The sequence below is a fragment of the Microtus oregoni genome, unplaced genomic scaffold (genome assembly GCF_018167655.1).
Source record: "Microtus oregoni isolate MIOR12 unplaced genomic scaffold, Mior012 000023F_ref0000262, whole genome shotgun sequence".
Taxonomy (NCBI): domain Eukaryota; kingdom Metazoa; phylum Chordata; class Mammalia; order Rodentia; family Cricetidae; genus Microtus; species Microtus oregoni.
Genome location: NW_024543082.1, coordinates 18,844,542 through 18,868,195, shown reverse-complemented (window position 1 = coordinate 18,868,195; position 23,654 = coordinate 18,844,542). Strand labels below are relative to the sequence as shown.

Below are 23,654 nucleotides of genomic sequence, written 5' to 3'. Positions count from 1 at the left end.
GGCAGTCATGCAGTATAAATATACAGGAAAAATCTTGGGTCTTACTGCCATGATTGGCTATCTACTCTCTTATTAGGGCTTAGCAAATGGTGAGCAACCATGGTGGATAGATTTCTGTCACCCACATCCTCCAGGTTAGCTTCTATCAACTTCCTGTTCCTAGCACATTTTATGTGATCATAAATGTTATACTATCAGATACCATGGCAAGCAAAATCTTCAAATTAGCCTCTAGCTAGCTTTTTTTCCTTGGTTGCTGCCCAGTAGCTGGACAGTTGTCTTTTTCTGAAATTAATGATTGTATACATTGCTAGGAACCATTTTTTAAATAAGTATCTCTGTAGTTTAGTAGATGCTAAAAGTTGAGCCCAGAGAAAGCACTGCCAGTGCGATGGAGATAACACTGGAAATCCCCTTGCTGTTTAGAATCTCAGGATCTCAATCCCCTTTGCTGTCTCCAATGTGAATACAGGGTTTGGGGTTGTCAGAGAGGATAAGGGTAACATACTGTTGAGCCCTAACAACTGGAAACCAAGATCGTATCTTACATGAAACAGATTAGTCCTATAATAAAGAAAATTTTTTCAGGTAAAAGAATTATTTCTTGGGTAAAGTGGCAAGTGATTTGTGCAATTACTTTTTATTAAAAGTCTGGGTAAAAAATAAATGCCTGATTCTGGAAGATACCTGGATGGTAGCCTTAGGTGCTTCTTTAAAAGTTCAAATCCTGTCCGTTTCACAGTCTAGTGTAGTTGACCAAGCCAGGGCAGAGAACAAATGGGTGCTGCTATAAAGCTACTGTTTTATTCTACAGTTCTGTTCTCAGAGTTGTTTATATTCAGTTTTGACTAGGGAGAGGATTGTATTTGGGATAATTTATGAGTCTGTCCAGGAGTAGTAAACCCACCTGTTTAGTCCTATGAACACACTAACTTGTAGGAAGCCTTGACAACGTAGGCTAGTTTGTTTGAAGAAAAAGTTTATAGATTGGTGCAGACTTAGAAAATCTCTGCACACAATAAATAGCAGGAATTTTATATTGACTTGTGGAATATTTGTCCAGATGTGTTGCATTTGTTTCTGCTCCAGAACATTTGTTTAATGATGCAAAGATGTGCTGCATTTTTTTTTTTGCATTGGGCTAATTCTGTGGTTAATTAATTGATTTGGTTAAAGCTGTGTTTCCTGCATGAATAACCAGATTGGTCTACTAAAGAACTGAACAGCCAACTGCTGGATAGAGAAAAAGAGATGGGACTGGCCAGCAGATTGAATAAATAGGAGGAGAAATCCAGGAAGGCACGTCAAAGAAGTGAGAAAATAAGGGAGGAGAACATCAGGTGCCAGGCACCCAACTACACAGCAGGGATGGAATTAGAAGTAAAGAATGGTGTTCAGAAAGGTAAAAGCCCAGAGGCAAAAGGTAGGCAGGATTATTTAAGTTAAGAGAAGTGGTCAAGAAACAAGCCAAGCTATGGCCAGGCATTTATAAGTAATAAGACTCCATCTGATTTATTTGGAGCTGGGTGATGAGCCCCCAAAAGTGCAAAGAGCAAAGACATAAAAGTAAAAACTACTAACAACAAGGAACAGTGCTTATGTCAAAATTAGTGCCTATTTTGATAGTAGGAAATCAGTATGTGTCAATCAGTAAATAAATTCATAACTGTCACTAAAACACATCTAAGGGATGAGCTCTTCTTATCTCCTTTTTCATCACAACATCTTTATGTTTAAGTCAGTGTATAAAGAGTTAAGAATCTAGTACTGTAATTCTGTAAGAGAACTAGGATATCCAGGTGCAGAGAGAACAAGTTGCTTGGTTAGTTGTCTCTCTTCCCTGTTCTACTTGTGGAAGACACTTCTCTTCACGACTGAATCTTCACCCCACCTTTCTTGTCTTGTTTCTAGTAGATCCCAAAGTTTTTTCCATAAAGAGTTTATGAACAGTTTTCATTCACTCCAAATAGTTTTCTTTGGCCAATAAAAACATACATGAATGGCAGTTTTTCAGTTTTGAGTTTGGGTCTCAAAAGGTCCTGAGTGTTTCTACTTTTCATTCTGTGGGAATATGGATGACCTACCTGCTGGAGGATGAGAAGAGAACACAGCTGACCCATGTCAGTCAAGCCTTTCCTGTTTCTGTTGAGTCAGCTCAGGGATCCAAGAATGTGCTTTCCTTCAAAGCCTTGAGCAAACTCAATCAAAATCATCAGACATGATGATCCCTGCTAACCCTAGACAAATGAACAGTCATTGCCATAGAGTTCCTGTGTTTGCCTATCAGATAGCACATTTGTGGCCTAAAGTAACTCACACATTGCTCAATAACATAGCTCCAATTATGTAAGGACAGACATAGATAGTAGCCTGTTTTAGTTTCCCTTGCATCTGATCCTGACCATGAGTTCTGGCAAATGATAAGTGTGACATTTTCAGAACAGCCCTTTAGTGAAAGGGAAGGGTTTTCTTTTGCTTTCTAGTGTAGCTGTGAAACTGCAGTACTGGAGTGATACCTACAGGACCCAGAGTAACTTGATCCATGGACAATGCTGAGGATGGAAGCTACCAATTGAATTAAAAAAACAGAACAATGGAAAGACTTGGGCCTGATGACTGTAGATTTGCCCCACCAGCCCTAGACCTATCTTAGTGTAATAGAGAATAAACCATGTTTTTCACAGTACTGCTATTTGGATTTTTACTTTGCACATAGCTGATATTAATTCTAATTGAAATAAATACTTAATTGGTCAATTTGGCAGTTTAGTATTATTAAAATTGGTTGTGTACTACTCATGTTCATATTCTGGATTATTTTTGTTCTTCCTTTAAACATAATACTCTTAGTGTTCCTGTTGCTATGAAGAGATACCATGACCATGACCAATCTTATAAAGTGAAATATTTAATTTTGGAGGCTTGTTTACATTTTCGGAGTTTCAGTTCATTTTCATCATTGTGGGCAAGGTGGCATGCAGGCAGATGTGGTGCTAGAGCAGTAGCTGAAAGTCCTATATCTTGTAGTGAACAGGAAGTCGACTGACACTGAACATAGCTCAAGTAAAAGGGACTTCAAATTCTGCTCCCACAGTCACACACTTCCTCAACAAGGCCATACCTACTTCAACAATGCTACAACAGTTGTGTAGCTTGGTCTTCTTGTGAAACTCCTAACAGATGGAGAAGGACTCTGACTCTTGTTACCTACTTTTGGGAGCCTTTCTCTTACTGGGTCTCCCTATTCAGCCTTAATAGGATAGGAGGTGCCAATCTTACTGCTTCTTGATATGCATGACTAGCTGATATACATGGGAGGCCTGCACTTTTCTGAAGAGAATGGAAAAGTTGAAGTGAGGGAAAGAGGGTAGGTTGGAGAGGAAGGCAGGAAGAAACCTTGTTTGGGCTGGGGGAAAAAGGAATCTAAAAGTAAAATCATGGAAAGATTAGAAATACCAACACCATACCTTAACACAGTAAATGCAGTTTACAGAAAGCTCATACCCAGCATCAACTCAAACAGAGAAAAATCCAGAGCAATTCCACTAAAATTAACAATAAATCAAGTTTCTCTACTCTCTCCATATCTATTCAATAAAGTACTTGAATTCCTTGCTATAGCACTAGGACAACAAAAAGAGAACAATGGGATACAGATTGGAAAGGAAAAAATAAGACTTGGTTTTTACAGCTCATATGATAGAATACATAAGTGGGTCCAAGAATTTTGTCCGGAAGCCCCTACAGCTGATAAACACTTTCAGTAATGTGGCTGGATACAAGATTAACGAAAGAAAGAAAGAAAGAAAGAAAGAAAACGAATAGCCCTCCTATACAAAAATGAGAAAGTAATCAATCACAGTAACCTACAATAATACAAAATATCTTGGGGTTAACTAACCAAGCATCGGAAAGCCTTGTATGTCACAAATTCATTTTTTTTAATAAAAAAAACAGGAGAAGATGTCAGAAGATAGACATTTATCCCATGCTATTGGATCAGTAGGGTTTTTTTTAACAAAGTAAAAAAAATAAATAAAAAATAAAAAATCCTAATAAAATAAATCTACAGATTCAGTGAAATCCCCATCAAAATTCTAACAACATTTTTTTTTTCTAACAACATTTTTGACAGATCATGAAAGGTCAATTCTCAGCCTCATAAGGAAAAACAAAAACCCCGAAAATCCAAAACAATACTGAAAAAGGTAGAAACTGCAAGAGCTATCACCATTTCTGTTTTCAAATTGTATTTCAAAGCTGTAGTAATGAAAACCACATGACATTAGCATAAAAACAGACATGCTGATCAATGGAATTGAATCGGAAATCCAGACACAATGCACATACCTATGGACACCTGAGTTTGATTAGAAAGCCAGAAATACACACTGAAAATAAGATAGCATTTGTCAACAGTGTTTGTCAAACTAGATGTTTGCATGTAGAATGCAAACAGATTTATATCTATCAATCACCCTGCACAAAAACTCAACACCAAATGAATCAAAAATTTCAACATAAAACCAGATATATTGAACCTGATAGACGTGAAAGTGGGGAAGAGCCTTGAACGCATTGGCACAGGAGATATTCTTTTTTTTTTTTGTTTGTTTGTTTGTTTGTTTTCCCGAGACAGGGTTTCTCTGTGGCTTTGGAGCCTGTCCTGGAACTAGCTCTTGTAGACCAGGCTGGTCTCGAACTCACAGAGATATGCCTGCCTCTGCCTCCCGAGTGCTGGGATTAAAGGCATGTGCCACCACCGCCCGGCTCACAGGAGATATTCTTAACAGAAAACCAACAGTGAAGACAAGAAGATAAACAACTATTAAATGGGACCTCATGAAACTGAAAAGTTTCTGTAATGCAAAAGACACCATCCTTTGGACAAATTGGCTGCCCATAGAATGAGGAAAGAATTCTGCCAACTCCATGTCTGATAGAGGACTAATGTATAGATCTATATAGAGAATTCTCAGTAGAGGATACTCAAGGGTACCATAGACACTTAAAAAATGTTGAACACCCTTAGCCATCAGGAAAATGCAAATCAAAACTACTCTAAGATTCCACCTGACACCTGTCAAAATGTCTAAGATACATATGAAGCTCATTCTGGTCAGAATATGGAAAGAGCTCAACATTTTTTTATTGCGGGTGGGAGTGCAAACTTATACAAGCATTGTGGAAATTAGTATGCTGTTTCCTCAGAAAGATGGGAATCATTCCACCTCAAGACCCAGCTATACTACTCTTGGGCTTGTACTCAAAGGACTCTTCATACTATCACAAGATCATTTACCCTACAATGTTAATGCTACTGTGTTCATAATAGCAAGAAATTGGAAACAACCATGTTGCGGGAGGTCCTTCCGCTCCTCCAGCCAATAGCTGCTGAGATACCAGCCCATTGGGGCGTGGTCTCTCTCTTTAAAAAAGCAGCCACTTCCCTCTCCTCTCTCTCTTGTTTCCTGCTCCACTTCCGGGGACTAGACTCTCTTCCTGATTGTGCAGAGGGCTGTTGTCTGGGACAGTGATCTGTAAGTTTTTTCCCCCTTTAAATAAATACCATCCTATTAATCATAATTCCAAACTGGTGTGGGATTGTTTGTGATTTACGCCTTCATCACAACCAAAATGGTCTTTCAACTAAAAAATGAAGAAAGTGTGATACATTTACACAATAGAGTATCATTCAGCTGTCTTAAATAATTGACATCATGAATTTGTAGGCAAGTGAGTGGTACTAGAAAAATAGCATGCTGAGTGAGGTAACCCAGATCTAGAAAGATATATATGGTATGTATTCTATTCACATATATGTGGACATTGGAAATTAAATAAATGGTAATCAAACTATAATCAATAGATCTAGGGAGATTAGGTATAGAGGAAAAGACTTGGGGGGGCATGAATCTCTGTTGGAAAGGAAAATAGAATAGATTTTATGGGTGTGCTGGGTGTGGGGGGAGGGAGCAGGAGGGTAAGGTAGAGAGGAGAAGGGAACATGGAATTCAGGGATGGTGGCTAGAACTTAGAGGCATTTGAAAAGTGGCATGGAAACCTAGAAAGATGGAAACTCCTAAAATATATGAAGGTGATCCTAATGAAGTCTTTAAATAATGAAGGAAATGGAGTCCCAGCTAGCCATCTCTTGTCACCAAAGGAAGATTCCCATACTGGAATCAGGTTACATCCAATTGAATTCTTGGCCAAAGGAGCCCCATGAAAAAACCCCAAACAACTTGGTATGTTGCCAAGAAAATAAGCTACACAAATTAACAGCAAGGCCCCATTGCTGAAGACAACATCCACACAACTCATTGAACATGGAGAGGTCAACCTAGTGCCTAATTGAACGTTCAGCCCTACATTCAAGGGTCTGGTATAGACAGGTACTCTGCAGGCTACCAAAAAAGAAACTTAAGCTCCATTCAGCCACCACAAAACCTTTGATCTGTCCTGCCTGCAAAATAGGCTAAGCTAATGATGACACAAAGCTTCTGGGAGTACTCAGCTAATGTCAGAATCAACGTAAGTCCCACTCCGTGAGGTAGAACAAATATCTAACACTGCTTAAGTGACCTAGGACCCAGAGACTAGCTTGCCCAGATACCTAGGATAAAACCAAATAGTACTGGTCTGAAAAACCCAAGTAACAATAAAATGACTCCTAATGATATTCTGCTATATTCATAGATCAGTGCTTTATTAAGCCAACATCAGTGAAGCTTCCTCCTGTCAGATGGGAAAAAATACAGAAAACCACAGCCAGTACACACACACACACACACACACACACACACACACACACGTGCACGCATGCAGGGGAAATCGGGGGAGGAACACAAACAGAAATAAACAGAGGAAGACTGACACAGAGGGATGCAGAGAGAGACAGATACAGACAGACAGGCAGAGAAAGAGACAGAGATATACTTTAGAACATACAGCTCTAAATGGGATGCTCCTGTCAAATCCATCCCCTCAGCGCTCTAGGAGCCTGCAGCAGAGAAGATGGGAAGAGTAGAAGAGTCAGAGGGATGGATGACACCAGGAGAACAAAACTCTCTAAATCAACTGTGCAAACTTCACATGACCTTACAGAGACTGAAGCAGCAAGCACAAGGCCACAGGGGTCTGCCCAGGTCTTCAGTGTTTGTGTTATAGTTTTAAGTTTACTGTATTTGTGGGACTCCTGAGCATGTGAGCAAGTAGGTCTCTGATTCTTCTGCCTTCTCTTGGGGTTCTTTATCGTCTGTTTATTTCCTTATTCAGCCTCAGTGAGGTGGATTTTGTTTTATCTTATTATATTTTATTTTGCTGTTTTGCGATTATATCATAAAAGTCTGTTTTGTTTTGTTTTTTCTACTGAGAGACAGAAAGGGAGTAGATCTGGTTGAAAGCGGAGGTGGGGAGGAACTGGGAGGATGAGAGGGAAGAGAAACTGAAATCAGGATATAATATATGAGAAAAGAATCTATATAAAAGCAGGAAATACTAAAGACAACCATGCCCAGGTCTTTGTGATGTTATTCAAGCTAAACAACCTCCACCCTCTTGATTTTCATACATGAGCCATTTCCTACAGATCCAGCTTGCTGTTCCCTTGTTGCTGGGTCTATGCATTTGTGACTTTGCACAGTGGTTTTTTTCCTTCGTGGAACTGTAAGGAAGGAAGAGCAATTCGACTCTCCAAGTGGCTTTGTGCTCTGGTTTGTCATCACAGGAGTCAAAGTTTTCGTATACAGGAAGGAAGAATCTGGTCTTTCCCTGTTGTCTAGTTTCTGGGGGCTGCTGGTGTCTGTGATGGTTTCTGACTTGTAGACGAAACACACCTCTGTCTTTGCCTTTGTCTTCACAAGTATGTATCTCATATGCCTGGATGTGCTAGTTCATTTTTCATATGGATACCAGTTACAGTGGACTGGGGCCCAATCTATCCCAACCCTATATAGTTTCATTATTACTAATTATAGATGAAAAGACTTTATTTTAAAATAAGGTTCCATTTTCAGGTATTGAGGCATAATTTTAAGATAAAAAGGAGGGGATAGACAGGCAAGTTAACCAATAATAGCAAGTAATGGTTTAAAATCTCACTATCCCATGATCCATCCCCTTTATTTGTAGGTATATATCCAACAAAATGGGTGCCATAGAAACCAAAAAAAAGTATATACAAATCAAGAATTCTTGTTTATGTATGCTAGTCACCTAATTAAGTAATTCAAATTCACAGAGAAACTTATGAATAAATGATGATAAATTCTTTCATAAATCCAAACCAGCATGCAAGGATGAACTCTTCAAAGCACTGCATTCATGTGGACCTCAGTAACTGACTGACCACACAGGCCAATGGTGAGAGATGTCAGAGCTATGTTGTTTGCTTCTTGGGAAGGAAAACCATGGAAGAGTGTGTCAGGAACTTTGAATTAGCAAAATGTCAGCACCTCGGTTTGGAAATTTTGCAAATGCTTGTTCAAATTCATGTCTATGTAGAGATTCATAAGCTGCAATATTTGCTTATATTCTAGTATGTGATATATCCTTTTAAAATATTGCTTTAAAGGGGGAATTGTCAAAAAGTGCATCTTAATGTTTTAATATTGTGAAATTATGAATGAGTTAAGCTTTGCCTTCTTTTTCAAACACTCACAAAATATCACTGATTTTTTTCCTGTGAAGGCTTAATCATCCAATAGCACACAGAATAGAAATGAAGATAAAGATAGGCAAAATGGGGAAAAAAAGTAACCCTAAAATCTGCTGATTTAAATGAGTCCAAACAACGTTGACCTCAAGGGACAGATTCACTGAGTCCATCTAGAGCTCATGGTGATTTGTGTTTAACTAGAAACCACTCCAGATGAACGCTGTTGGGAGGACTTTGATTTTGGGGTTACTGATCTTTGTCACTATTTTGGTGCCTGGTAAGTGTGACATTCTGAGATTTTTAAGAACTGAAACCACTGTTCTGGCTAACTTTGGACTATGATAATCCTTATGCCTCAATCTTCTAACTCTTGGTATTACAGGCATGTACCTCTGTAGCAGGCTAACAAAACAATTTTAACACTCTGCTTTTAAGCTGATTATATATAATAAGCAGGTTTTCTACAAATATTCTTCCAAAAACCTTATTCTGTTAGTTGTTACCATGACTTTGAAAATGAGTGAAGCCCAAAATGAAATGTTTTAGTATATTTCTTTCTTCTCCCATATTTAAGGTTGTACCCCTGAAAGAAAAAAAGGGAGAAATAGATAAATAGATAGATAAATGATAGATAGATGGAGAGACAGAGAGAAAGAGAGAGAGAGAGAGAGAGAGAGAGAGAGAGAGAGAGAGAAAGAGAAAGGGGGATCTCTGAGAAGGGAGCAGTGGGATCCAGAGTAAAGCAGAGGCACTGAACTCAGATAGGAAGGGAGTGTCCTCTATTATAAGTGAAAAAGGGAGAGGGTGGTCTGGAAACAGGTCAGTTTATAGACTGGTGTCATAGATGACTGAGTCTTAAGCATTTGAAGTAAAGCTATTAAAAGTTATTAATGTAAAGAGGTGGTCAAGATAGGAACTAGAGTCTGAAATAACTATTACAGAGATGGGACAGGCCAGCCTGCTAGCTAAGGTGGTAGAACTCTAGTCCTAGGTCTGTTTCACCAGGACCACAGTTCCTAAGCAAGCTGATCAATGTGAAATCAAATTGATTTTTCTTCAAATACAAAAATACAAGTTTATTTCCTTCTACTTCAAAACGTATAAAATATAAGTCTGACATAAAACACACTAATAATAATCCATTTTCAACAATTAAAGAAGAATGAGAGGCCTTTACATGAACTTAATTTAACAATCTTCAAATTTTTAAAAACTATATATGGACATAGTGTGTGTGTGTGTGTGTGTGTGTGTGTGTGTGTGTGTAACCATTACACAGCATTTGTGTGGAGGTCACAGGACAACTGTAGGAGGTGTTTTCCTTATCAAGGTGAGTTCCAGAGTTCAAACTCAGTTCCTCAGACTTGGCTGCATACACCTTTACCTGCTTCGCCATCGTGCTGGCCTCTAACCTTAAATGCAGGGATCTATTTTGTGATCCTACACATAATCAACTTTGATAAGCATACTAGGACACTTGAAAAATATGTATTATTACATTGGAACTGTTTTATAAATGTCTTTTTGATCACTATAGTTGATATTGTTATTAATATATCCTATGTCCATACTAATTTTTTGCTTCTCTTTTATTAATCAATTAATTTATGTGTCAAGAAATAATCTTTTCTCATTTTACATGTTATTCCCAGTTTCTACTCTCTCCCCTAATCTGGATCCCTCCAACTTTGTTACACCCCTCAGCCTATCCAATCTGTAGAAAGGGTAAATAAGTCTGTGCTAAAGAATCCTTCGTCATCTAATCGGATGACCTCTATTGATGTGACTTGTGAGGACCTGAGGACCCCAAAGGCAAGTGACAATGAAATGGTGTAGTTGAGATGGTTAATACAATGCTTACCAGAGTCAAGGCTTAATATTCACAGCGACTTCTGCTCCTGTTAAAGTGGTGACATCACTGACTCTTCTGTCACAGGTGACTATAACAGATAATTTTGTTGAGTAATCACCACTCAGCAAACCTGTATCCATCACAGACTTTAAGTCAGTATACAGGGAGTGGGAGGTTTTATGTTGCAAGATGCATGCAGCCCACAGGCCTTTAATTTTCAGTTTTGAATGTGAATAATATATTTAATTCTTATAGATTGAACATAAAAAACAAGATTTGTGAGAAAAATTGAATATTTATGGAATACATTCATAAGTCAAACAAAGCTCTAGGGTAGTATCACATACGCTGCTGTGGATAGACTTAATACAAGTTTCCTTTTCTCGTTCTTTTTGTGTGTGTGTCCAGGTAGCAGTACACTGCTGGTAAAGATGGGTGCAAACGCTGTGCTGTGCTGCCCTGCTCTTCCAAAGACAAAAGAAGTTTTTGTATCTTGGGTCATAGCCCCCAGAGGCCAGACCCCCTGCAGAATATCATACAGAGTAGATGCAAAGGAGAACAATGAAACCAATTGTATGGACAGAAGAATCACCTGGGCATCCACCCCTGACCAGAGTCCCGAGCTTCATATCAATGCAGTGGCCCTCGGTCATGACGGGCTTTATTTATGTGAAATAGCAACATTTAACAGGAAATTCCTAAGGAGACATGACCTCCAAGTGCTAGGTAAGTGACATGGTCACATATCATGCTATTTCAGGTCACCAGATTATAGATGGAAACAGACACCTTTGTAATTTAGGACCAGACTGAATCATTTTCGCTTCCATCTCCAAAGTGCCTCCAGCAGTATCCCTGCTTCCAGGGGAAAACAGAACAGCAGTTTGTGAGGCAATTGCAGGCAAGCTGGCTGCACAGATCTTTTGAAGTCCAGATGGGGATCACATCACTAAGCAGGAATCACACAGCAATGGCACCATGACTGTCAGGAGCACATACCACTGGGAGCAGAACAATGTGTCTGCTGTGTTCTGTTTTGTCTCCCATCCGACTGGCAACCAGACTCTGTCCATAGAACTCAATCAAGGTAAGTGTCACCCCTTTTTAAGAATAAATACTTGATATTTAGCTTGTTCTTTCACAAAAGAGAAGTATTCTAATTTCATTCTGTTTTTGACAAATAGTGTGGCTAAAGCTACCTAGAGGAGGGGAGAGGAAAGTCAAGACTACTCAAGCAGAAACCATGGAGCTGCTTACCAGCTCCTCAGACCTGTGCTACTATCTCACCTGCCCAGGGAGTGGGGCCACCCTTAGTGTCTTGGCCTTTTGGGAAGATCTAGGCTGTGTCAAGTAGATAGTTAATGCTAACTAGGACAGCAGATCCGCTTCAGACACCAGTAACAAGTTTTCAGTTATCTACCATTTGCGATTCTTATCAGCTAGCTATACATTCAGGATGTTTTCATAATCTATGTATCAGGATCAGTGATTTGGTAGAATGGTTCACAGAACTGAGGATGCATTTTGCTTTATCTACCTCTCCTTCCTTTCTTTCCCTCCCGACTATCTGTCCCTCCACCGGCTTCTCTGCCTGTTTCTCTCTCTGCCTCTCTGTCCCTCTTACCTTTCCTTCTTTCCTTTTATGCTCCTTTTCCCATAACAGAAATCCTTTCACATGAGCTCTGTGGCATGGTGTCTTCCTCATGCCATGCACTGAAAAATGAGGAATTAGGGACAGTTCACGGTTTCTTGAAGAGAGAGAGTCAGCTAGCTGTAAGGCTGTTGTTCTTCATAGGCTCCATCAGGAGATTAATGGGCAACATAAATTGAAAGCACATGTGTTATAAAAAGAAGGATGAGAATTTGGTGGGGTCACAAGGCTGGGCATGGATCTGGTAGGAGTTAGGAGGAGGAGTTGTAGGTGAATATGATCAAGACATTGTATGAATTTCTCAAAACTTTTTTTACTTAAAAAATAATACCTTTCAAAAGTCTAAAATTAGCACGGGATACCCTACAGACAGAGGACTCAGAATTCGAAGCTGGATTTGACCCAAGAACTGCCTCCCTGAACTAGCTTTCATAGTCACCGAAGTGCTGTGCAAGGTGCCCCAAAAGGGAAGCAATTGGTGGTGCCAACTGTCTATGAAGATTATGAACCACAGCAATGACCAGCAAGGCTGGTCCATAAGGTTCAATAGTGGTAACCACATCTTGGCAACAACAAAAGCTGTCCAATTTATTCAAGGCCCACTCAATAGGAGGAAGATCATGCCTGGTACTGGAAACCTAGCCAGCTACTCAAGGTTAGTGAGGTCATTGATCTTAGAGAAAATGTACTACATCCCTAAGTTGAACCAGAGTAATGCTTATCTGAATTAAAAATACTCTTATGCCTACCAATAAGTGTGGCTCTTAACCCTTACCAAAGAAGTTTTTGTTTGTAATAGACAAAAACCATTATAGAATGTCACAAATGGTCAAAACGCAGAGAACAGTGATCATAGAGTGTCCAGTTCCCAAGGATACATATACAACACAATTCCTATACCTAATGCTCGCGGTATATTATATAAGAGGGGGAAAACATTAAAAGAGCCATAGGACCAGAAAATCTACTACATGATTCTCTCTCCTTAACTTATTGAATAGAACAACCGTAACACAGACACTAAGGTCAATAATTAATAAAAGGGACCGCCTGAAATTGAAAAGTTTCTGTAAGCAAATGATAATGTAAATAAGACAAAACAGTGGCCTACAGAATGAGAAAAGATCTTCATCAACACCACATCTGACAGACCTGATCTCCAAAATATATAAAGAACTTAAGAAACTAGACATCAGCAAACCAAATAAACCATTTTTAAAAATGGGGTAGAGGCCTAAACTGAAAATTCTCAACAAAAGAATCTCAAATTACTGAGAGACAACTAAGGATATGCTTCATAGCCTTAGTTGTAGAGAAGTGCAAGTCAAACTTACTCTGAAATTCCATCTGACACCTGTCAGAATAGAGAAGATTAGAAACAGAAATGACTACTTATGCTGGGGAAGTTGTGGACAAGGGGAACACCCTTTCATTACTGATAGGAGTGCAAACTTATGCAGCCACTTTGGGAATCAGTTTGTCAGTTTCTCAGAAAACTGGGAATTAATGTACTTCAACATCCAGCTGTATCACTCCTGGGCATATACCCAAAGGATGCTCAATCATGCCACAATGATAGTTGCTCAACTATTTTCGTACCAGGATTATTTGTAATAGCCAGAATCTGGAAACAACCTAGATGCCTCTCAACCAAATAATGGATAAAAATATGATACATTTACACACTAGAATGTTACTCTTCTGTTAAAAACAATGAGGAACAGGAAATTTGAAGGCAAATGAATGGAACTAGAAAAACATCATCCTGAGAGAGGCAATCCACACCTAGAAAAACAAACAAGATATGTACCCACTCATAAGTGGATATGTTATTTACTGTAAAATAAAGGATAACCATGCTAAAATCCACAGACCCAGAGAGGCTAGGTAACAAGGAGGACCCTAGGTGAGACACATGGATGTCCCTGGGAAATAGACTGGGAATTGGTGTGCATGGGCACTTGAGGAGTTGGCTTGAAGAGTGGGTAAAGTTTGAGAGTACTGAAAGAGAATACTGGAAAGGGTGGCTTTTGGAGATCAGGCAGAAAACTGATGCAAGGGTAACTCTCACAAATCACAAAAGTGATCCCAGCTGAGACTCCTAGCAATAGTGGATACATAGCCTGAACTGGTTATAACCTATGATCAGGTTGGTGACTACCCCAATTGTTATCAGAGAGCCTTCATCCAGTAACTCGATGGAAACAGATATAGAGATCGCTAGCCAAACATTAGGCTGGGCAACAGGAATTCTTTTTTTTTTAAATTTAATTATACGCCAAGAATTCTTTTGCACAGAGGGAGGAAGGATTGCAGGAGTCAGAAAGTTCAAGGACATCAAAGAAAACCCACAGACGCATGTAACCGGGCTTATAGAAACTCACAGAGTCTGAACCAACAACCAGGGAGCCTGCACGGGACTGATTTAATATTTGACCATTGTGTAGCTTGGTCTATTGCTCAGCTCTGAACACTGGGAGCATGACTGTCCCTAGCACTTTGGCAGGCTAGGAGGAATCGATTCCTCTCACTGGATTGCTTTGTCCAGCCTAAATACAAGGAGGAAATCTTAGTGTAATGTTAAATTGATATGATGCTTTGATGATACGCACAGGAAGCCTGCCCCTTTCTGAACAGGAACAGAGGATGAATAGATTCAGTGGAGGTAGAGAGAAGCTGGGGAGTAGGGAATGGGAGGAAATTAGGGAAGGGTAACAGTGATGGGTATGTAAAATGAATGAATGAATGAATGAATGAATGAATGAATGAATAGATAAAAAAATTTAAAAGAAGTTTGTATCTCCTGGAAATGACAAGAAAGCTTCACCCAGTAAACCATCAATAGGTATACAAGGATGGGAGGGGTAAAATCTCATGGGTCCTCACCCTTTGAGGTAGTTTGAATGTAATTGGATCCCATAATTTCACAGAGAACAGCACTGTAAGGTGTGGCTATGCTGGAGTGAGTATGGTTTTCTTAGAGGAAGTGTCTCACTGTGGAGGTGGGCTTTGAGGTTTCCTATGCCCAGAAACCATCTACTGAGGCCGCTGACTTACTGTTGCCTGCAAGATGCAGGACTCTCAGCCCAGCACATCTGCCTGCATGCTGCCATGCTCCCTGTTGTGATGAAAATGGACCAAACCTCCGAAAGAATTAACAAGCCACTCCAATTAAATGTTGTCTTTATAAGAGTTGCCATGCTCAGTTTGTCTCTTCATAGCAGTGCAAACCCCAAGACATCCCTAGACTAAGAATTATGGATAACTAAGGGTTACTGAGAAGGGGGTGAAGTAGTCTTCTCCAGAGATGGCCCCCTAATTGGTTATCCAATACCAAGTGTCCAGTTCTGAAATCATGCACATTCAAGCAGCACTAAATAAACAAAGCAGATTGCATTTGCATATTGTATAAAAGTAGGGAACTAAATCAATTCATAAAGAAGAGTCTAGGAATTTAAGAGGAAGCATTGAAAGGTTCGAGTAACTAGTAGGAATGGGTAGAAAAAATGCAATCATATTTTTATAAAAATGAATTTAAGTTTGCATGAAACCTTCTTCCTTATATAACTGGGAAGTATTAACAGTACTTAGTGTGCATCCATTCACTGTAAAATATTTGTCAGTGCCTATTAAGCACAAAAGGTGGACTAGGTTACTAAATTAGATCATGAAATAATGATACCTAAATATCATTTAATTTGAATTATAATTGATAAGGTTTGCTGGTTTTCGTTTTCCCTAAAACATTAGGAGTACTGTAAGTGATTTTACAGTTGTTTGTCTTAATTCTTGATGAGAACCGTTATTGAACTGACTTGCCCTTTACCCTTGCCTGTGGTTACAGGTGTCACCAGGACGCTGCATTCCCTGCTGACCATTCTCTATGTGAAACTTTCCCTTATGGGGATTATTCTGCTTATTGTAGGATTTGCTTTCTTCCAGAAGAGAAATTATTTCAGGTAGGAATAGAAACTAAGATGTTAAGACTCCTTAGATGAAAACATTGTCAAAAGTTTGAGCTCACAGTAGACTGGGAAAGTATGTTATATGACCCCATCATGGTTGTTCCCTCAGCTCTTCTACAACACAGGCTTTCTCTAAATAATGGAGCCCAGGCTTAGGTACCTACAGTGCTGACAAAGTTCTACCTTGCTGAAGATCTGAGAATGGACTTAGCCTGGCCTTCTCTTTCAGGAACCAGTGGTAGAAAGGAAGTTGCTGGAACTTTATGAATTTATTTACAAGTTTCTTGACTCCTATGGGTTTTTGTTTATTCCTGCTTAATTGTATTTTATAATATTTTTGTTTATTTCTAGAAAATGAAAATCTAGATTTCTGCAGCCCATTAGTGTGACAACACAGCACAAGAAAACAGCCATTTGCCATCTCCTTTCTCACTGACATCCAGCTTACCTGCTCCTGATGTCTTCATGGTTGTTAGAAGTTGTATATCAGCCTGCAGCCATGCAGTATGAATCTACAGATAAAAGCTTGGGTCTTACCACCATACATGCTATGAATGTCCATCTACTATCACCTTTCCCCACTTCTCAAACCAAAGAAGAAGAAGGCTTAGCAAATGGTGAGCAACCATGGTGGATAGATTTCTGTCACCCACATCCTCCAGGTTAGCTTCTATCAACTTCCTGTTCCTAGCACATTTTATGTGATCATAAATGTTACACTGTCAGATACCATGGCAAGCAATGCTTTCAAGTTAGCCTCTAGCTAGCTTTTTTTCCTTGGTTGCTGCCAAGTAGCTGGACAGTTGTCTTTTTCTGAAATTAATGATTGTATACATTGCTAGGAACCATTTTTTAAATAAGTATCTCTATAGTTTAGTAGATGCTAAAAGTTGAGCCTAGAGAAAGCACTGCCAGTGCAATGGAGATAACACTGGAAATCCCCTTGCTGTTTAGAATCTCAGGATCTCAATCCCATTTGCTGTCTCCAATGTAAATACAGGGTTTGGGGTTGTCAGTGAGGGTAAGGGTAACATACTGTTAAACCCTAGCAACTGTAAACCAGGACCTTATTTTTACATGAAGCATATAGTAGTCCCATAATAAAAAATGTTTTTTCAGCTAAATGCATTATTTCTTAGGTAAAGTGGTAAGTGATTTGTACAATTACTTTTTATTAAAAGTCTGGGTAAAAAATAAATGCCTGATACTAGAGGATACCTGGATGATAGCCTCAGGTGCTTCTTTAAAAGTTCAAGTCCTGTGCATTTCACACTTTAGTGTAGTTGATCATGCCAGGGCAGAGAACAAACGTATGCTGCTCTAAGCTACTGTTTTAGTCTACAATTCTGTTCTTAGAGTAGTTTATATTCATTTGTGACTAGGGAGAAGACAGGATTGTATTTGGGACAATTTATGAGTCTATGCAGGAGTAGTAAGCCCACCTGCTCAGTCCTATGACCACACTAACTTGTTAGAAGCCTAGACAATGTAGGCTAGTTTATTTGAAGAAAAAGTTTATGGATTGGTGCGCACTTAAAAAATCTCTGCACACAATAAAGAGCAGGAATTTTTATTGATTTGTGGAATATTTGTTCAGATGTGTTGCATTTGTTTAATGATACAACGTATGTTATGCATTTTTTTTGCATTGGGCTAATTCTGTGGTTAATTAATTGATTTGGTTAAGGCTGTGTTTCTTAGCAGAATTACCTGATTGGTCTACTAAAGAGCTGAACAGCCAAATGCTGGATAGAGAAAAATAGGCCGGACTGGCCAGCAGATTGAATAAATAGGAGGAGAAATCCTGGAAGGCATATCAAAGAAGTAGGAAATAAAGGAGTAGGACATCAGGGGCCAGGCACCCAGCTACACACCAAAAATGGAATAAAAAGTAAAGAAGGGTGTGTAGAAAGGTAAAAGCCTGGAGACAAAAGGTAAACAGGACTATTTAAGTTAAGAAAAGAGGGCAAGGGGCTAGAGAGATGGCTCAGAGTTTAAGAGCACTGACTGCTCTTCCAGAGGTCCTGAGTTCAATTCCCAGCAACCCCATGACGGCTTACAACCATCTGTAATGAGAGCTGGTGCCCTCTTCTGGTGTGTGGGTTTACATGGAAGCAGAATGTTGTACACATAATAAACATATAATTTTTTTTCCGGTTAAATTTCTTTCTTTTTTTAAAAAAATTATTTATTTATTTATTTATTAAAGATTTCTGCCTCTTCCCCGCCACCACCTCCCATTTCCCTCCCCCTCCCCAGATCAAGTTTTCAACTATGTTCATAGCAGCATTGTTTGTAATAGCTAAATAAATAAATTTTAAAAAAAGACTAAAAAAAAAAAAGAAAGAAAAGAGGGCAAGAAACAAGCCAAACTAAGGCCGAGCATTTATAAGTAATAAGACTCCATGTGACTTACTTGGGAGCTGGGTGGTTGGCCCAAAAATGCAAAAAGCAAAAACATAAAAGTAAAACCTACTAACAACAAGGAATAGTGCTAATATCAAAATTAATGCCCAGTTTAATAGTAGGAAATCAGTATGTGTCAAGCAGTAAATAAGTAAATAAGTCATAATTGTCACTCAAATACATCTAGGGAATGAACTCTTTTTTTCTCCTTTTCTATTACAGCATATTCAAGTTCAAGTCAGGACATAAAGTGTTAAGAGATCTGCAACAGACTAGGACATACACGGGCAGAGATTACAAGTACCTTGGTTCATTGTCTCTCTTCCCTGTTCTACTTATGGAAGACACTTCTCTTCATGACTGAATCTTCACCCCACCTCTCTTGTCTTGTTTCTAGTAGATCTCAAAGTTCTTTGCATAAGCAGTTTATGGTCAGTCTTCATTCACGCCAAGTAGTCATTTCTGGCCAATAAAAAGATACATGAAAAACACTATCCTGAGTGAGGTAAGCCAGACCCAAAAAGAGGAACATGGGATGTACTCACTCATATTTGGTTTCTAGCCATAAACAAAGGACATTGAGCCTATAATTAGTGATCCTAGAGAAGCTAAATAAGGAGAACCCAAAGAAAAACATATAGGCATCCTCCTGAATGTTAACCTTCATCAGGCGATGAAAGGAGACAGAGACAGAGACCACCATTGGAGCACAGGACAGAAATCTCAAGGTCCAAATCAGGAGCAGAAGGAGAGGGAGCATGAGCAAGGAACTCAGGACCGCGAGGGGTACACCCACACACTGAGACAATGGGGATGTTCTATCGGGAATTCATCAAGGCCAGCTGGCCTGGGTCTGAAAAAGCATGGGATAAAACCGGATTTGCTGAACATAGTGGACAATGAGGACTACTGAGAACTCAAAAACAATGGCAATGGGTTTTTGATCCTACTGCATATACTGGCTTTGTGGGAGCCTAGGCAGTTTGGTTGCTCACCTTACTAGACCTGGATGGAGGTGGGTGGTCCTTGGACTTCCCACAGGGCAGGGAACCCTGATAGCTCTTTGGGCTGACGAGGGAGGGGGCTTTGATTGGGGGAGGGGGAGGGAAATGGGAGGCGGTGGTGGGAAAGAGACAGAAATCTTTAATAAATAAATTAATTAAAAAAAGATACATTAATGGCAGTTTTTCAGTTTTGAGTTTGGGTCTCAAAAGGTCCTGAGTGTTTCTCCTTTTCATTCAGTGGGACTATGGATGACCTAGCTGCTGGAGGATGAGAAGAGAACATAGCTGACCCATGTCAGTCAAGTCTTTCCTCTCTCTGTTGGGTCAGCTCAAGGATCCAAGAGTGAGCTTTCCCTCAGATTCTTGAGCAAACTCAATCAAAATCATCAGACATGATGATCCGTACTAACCCTGACAAATGAACAGTCATTGCCATAAAGTTCCTGTGTTTGCTTATCAGGTAGGACAGTTGTAGCATAAAGTAACTAACACATTGCTCAATAATATAAGTCCATATGCAAAGATAGACACAGCTAATAGCTTCTTTCAGTTTCCCTTGGATCTGATCCTGACCATGTGTCCTTGCAAATGATATGTATGACATTTTCAGAACAGCCCTTTATTGAAAGGGAAGGATTTTCTTTTGCTTTCTAGTGTATCTGTGAAACTGCAGTACTGGTGTGAAAACTGGAGGTCTCAGAGTTACTTCATCCATGGATTATGCTGAGAATGCAAGCTACTAATTGAGGAAAAAAAAAAAACAGACAATGGAATAACTTGGGCCTGATGACCATAAATTTGCCCCACCATTCCTAGACCTATCTTAGTGTAATAGAAAATAAACCATGTTTATCAAACTGAAACTGTAAGCAAACCACCACAACTAAATGTTATACTTTATAAGATTTGTCATGGTATCTCTTCACATCAATAGGAACACTAACTCCAGTACCACATCTGCCTGCATCCACCATGCCCACAATGATGAAAATGAACTGAAACTCTAAAACTGTAAGCAGGCAGATGTGGTACTGGAGTAGTAGCTGAGAGTCCTACATCTTGTAGACAACAGGAAGTCAACTGACACTGAACAACGCTCAAGTAAAAGGGATCTCAAAGCCTGCCCCACAGCCACACACTTCCTCCAACAAGACCATACTCCCTCAACAGTGCTACATCTCTTAATATTGCCAGACTCCTTGGAATTCTGGTGGGCAATTACATTCAAATTTCACTCCCTGCCCCCCAAAACCATACCATAGTGCAAAATTCATTTAGTCCAAATTCAAAAGACCCCACAGATTTTGAAAAAGTACACCGTCTCAACGATGTTTTAAAATTCAATGTTCAAAGCATTTTTAAGGCTCATGCAATCTTTTAACTATAAAAATCTGTAAAAACCAAAATAAAAAAGCAGATCACATGCTTCCAATGTATAATGGTACATAAAAACATAGGGAAGGGAATACTCTATCAGAGCAAGTGAAATCAGCAAGGCAGCTCCAAACTCTCCATCTCCATGTCTGTTGTCAAAACAGTCTTCAGATCTCCAAATCTGTTCAGCTTTTTCTTGGGCTGGTTCCACTCCGTGTCAGCAGCTCTCCTTGACAGGTATCCCATTACTTTGGCATCGTTGACATCATGAGTTCTCCAAGACAATTTAGGCTTTAACCTCATAGCTTCACACAATGGCCTCTCCACTAGGCCACCACTCAGTTACACCCCTGACACATTCCAGGCCTCAGTGGCTTTCTTTAGGCTTCCAGTGATAGGATTAAAGTTGTATCCCACCATACCCAACTGTAAGCTTTTCTTTTTTCCTTTTCACAAGGTGAAAACTTAGGTGGGTGGGATGTTGTCCTGAAACCACCATACCCTTTATTCCATTTCTTAATCTGTTTATCTCTTTGAATGCAGAATTTAGCTCCATTCTGTTAGGAATGTTTTTCAATATTAGGAGTTTTTCCTAATGTGCGCTTTCTGCTCACACAAATATCCCAATCAAACCAAATCACAACAAGCCAAATTAAAGAAGGTCCAGGTTTAAAGGGATTCTTGCACTCTCTGGTGGCCCCAAGGAAAACTGGGAAGTCCTCCCGGGGAGGTGGTCAAGGTGTTGGTGGACAAATTTAACACACCCCCCGGGGAGGGATCAAAGCTTGGTGGGCTGCCTTGACACTATTCTGGGGAGGGGTAAGGTTTGGCGGGCACAGGCGTGGGGCTTCCAAAGATGGAAGCCCAATGCCGGGATTTACATTCTAAACTGTTACTATAAGCGGTGACAGGAAGCTGAGGTGATATTTTACTAACATTTAGGCTCTCTTTGGAAAAAGGGGTGTTGACTCAATTCGTGCTTCTTCCTGCAAGCATGTGGCAATGTGGGGAAAGGAAGAGCTGGGTGTTTGGTGGGTCCATGCTCAGCAAGAAATGTAGCTGGAAAAGCATTCTGTATACTGTCATCCTGGAGAAGCCAGGCATCTGTTTCTTGGTCCGGGAGGTAAGAAAGGAGGTGTGTGACGTCCTGTCCATTGAAGTTTGAGAGACCTAGGAGTTAGCTAAGGATATCTTGACCCAGTAAGGTGCTGGGAAAGCAGGCATCACTGAGAAAAAAAATGAGAGAAAAATTGTTCTGCAAGAATGCAGGGCAGTGGCAAAATTTTAAGTGAGGATGAACGGTCCCATCTACCCTCATAACTGAAATTGGTGGGGAGAGGATAAGGCCTGAGTAAGATAGAACAGAATAGAACAGAATAGGTAGATCCTATGACCAAAAGAAAGTTATAGACTTACCTGCTACCTGCAGCTTTGCCTTAGGATCAGATAGGGTTATGGGATATACCAAGTCTGGGCAGCATCAACACTCTGCAAGGCTGAGAAGTTTGAAGGCAGCACAGTTTCAATTGTCAATGTTGGTGAGGCTGGACCTTCATGGCATGGCACAGAAGACAAGCCCACACTGGGGCATTGTGATTTCCAGTGTCTAGGTTACTGGCAGTTAGGGCATAGCCTCGTAGAAGGCTTAGTGCAATATCATGCCACATGGCCATTTAGGCCACACTTGTAACAGCCTGCCTGTGAGGTTGACTTAGGCTGGGTTCCATAAGGGTAGAGCCTTGTGGTTAGCTTCCCTTGTCCCCCTTCCTGTGGCCTTAGGACAACTGCTAAGGTCTGAGCTTGCAGATTAACTGCTTTTTGTAGGCTCATCTGTCGGGAAGACTCAGCTGTTTCTTCTCGGGCATTAAAAGCTTTAAAGGTCATTTTCACCAATTTCTGTATAGGGGTTTGGGGAACCTCCTCAGCCTTTTTAAAATGTTTGTCTAATATGTGGTGCTTACTGAAAAATAAAATGGGTATCCAAGACCATGGCTCACACTGGGGAGCCTGGATCTAGCCTGGTATACTGGACTATAGTCTTTGTAACCAATTTTTAAAAACTGGCAAAAGTTTTAAAGGAGGGAAGGATGAGAGCACAAAACCCAAAAATCATGGACATATGTAAGCTGTGCCCATTTGTCCCTATGGCAATAAAATTTTTTTAGGTCCCAGAGGTCAGTAAGCTCAAGGCTTCCTTCTGGTGGCCATTGTGTCCCCTTGTCAACATAGTATTGAGGCCAAATCTTAGTACATAGGGGCAGATTGTATTGGACAGTCCCAATTTATAAAGGTTTTGTTAGAGTCATCCCAGAGGTGTCAGCAGATCTGGCTTAAACTGCAAGTGCCCATTTTAAAATCTATGCCTGACTACGTGGCTTAAGTCTATTACTGCTCATCTGCCAAAATACCCTTAGGCCTAAATGGGGCCATGGAAATTGAATGCTAGGCTTCCCTAAAGCAAACAAAATCCACCTCATCTAGGCCCATCCTAGCCGCTGAGATGGGACTCTTGGCTCAGGCCCATGGCTTCAACAAGAGTCCGATAATCAACAAAAGGAAATACAAATGGGTCCCCCAAAACTCTATTGCATAGACAAGAAAAGGGACTCACAAAGACACGGGCACTGTAGTCCAGGAGCTGGTTTTAGCATGGTGTAGATAGCTCAGATTGTGGACTAGTGTGCTTTCGACATGTGGACATAGGCCATGCGGAAAGGCCGCTTATATCGGTGGGACCTCCAGA

General features: G+C 40.0%; 1 pseudogene; it reads left to right on the top strand.

Moving 5' to 3' along the window:
* The first annotated feature begins 8,872 nt into the window (after positions 1-8,872).
* On the top strand, positions 8,873-20,544 carry LOC121461612 (annotated as a pseudogene).
* The last annotated feature ends 3,110 nt before the right edge of the window (positions 20,545-23,654 follow it).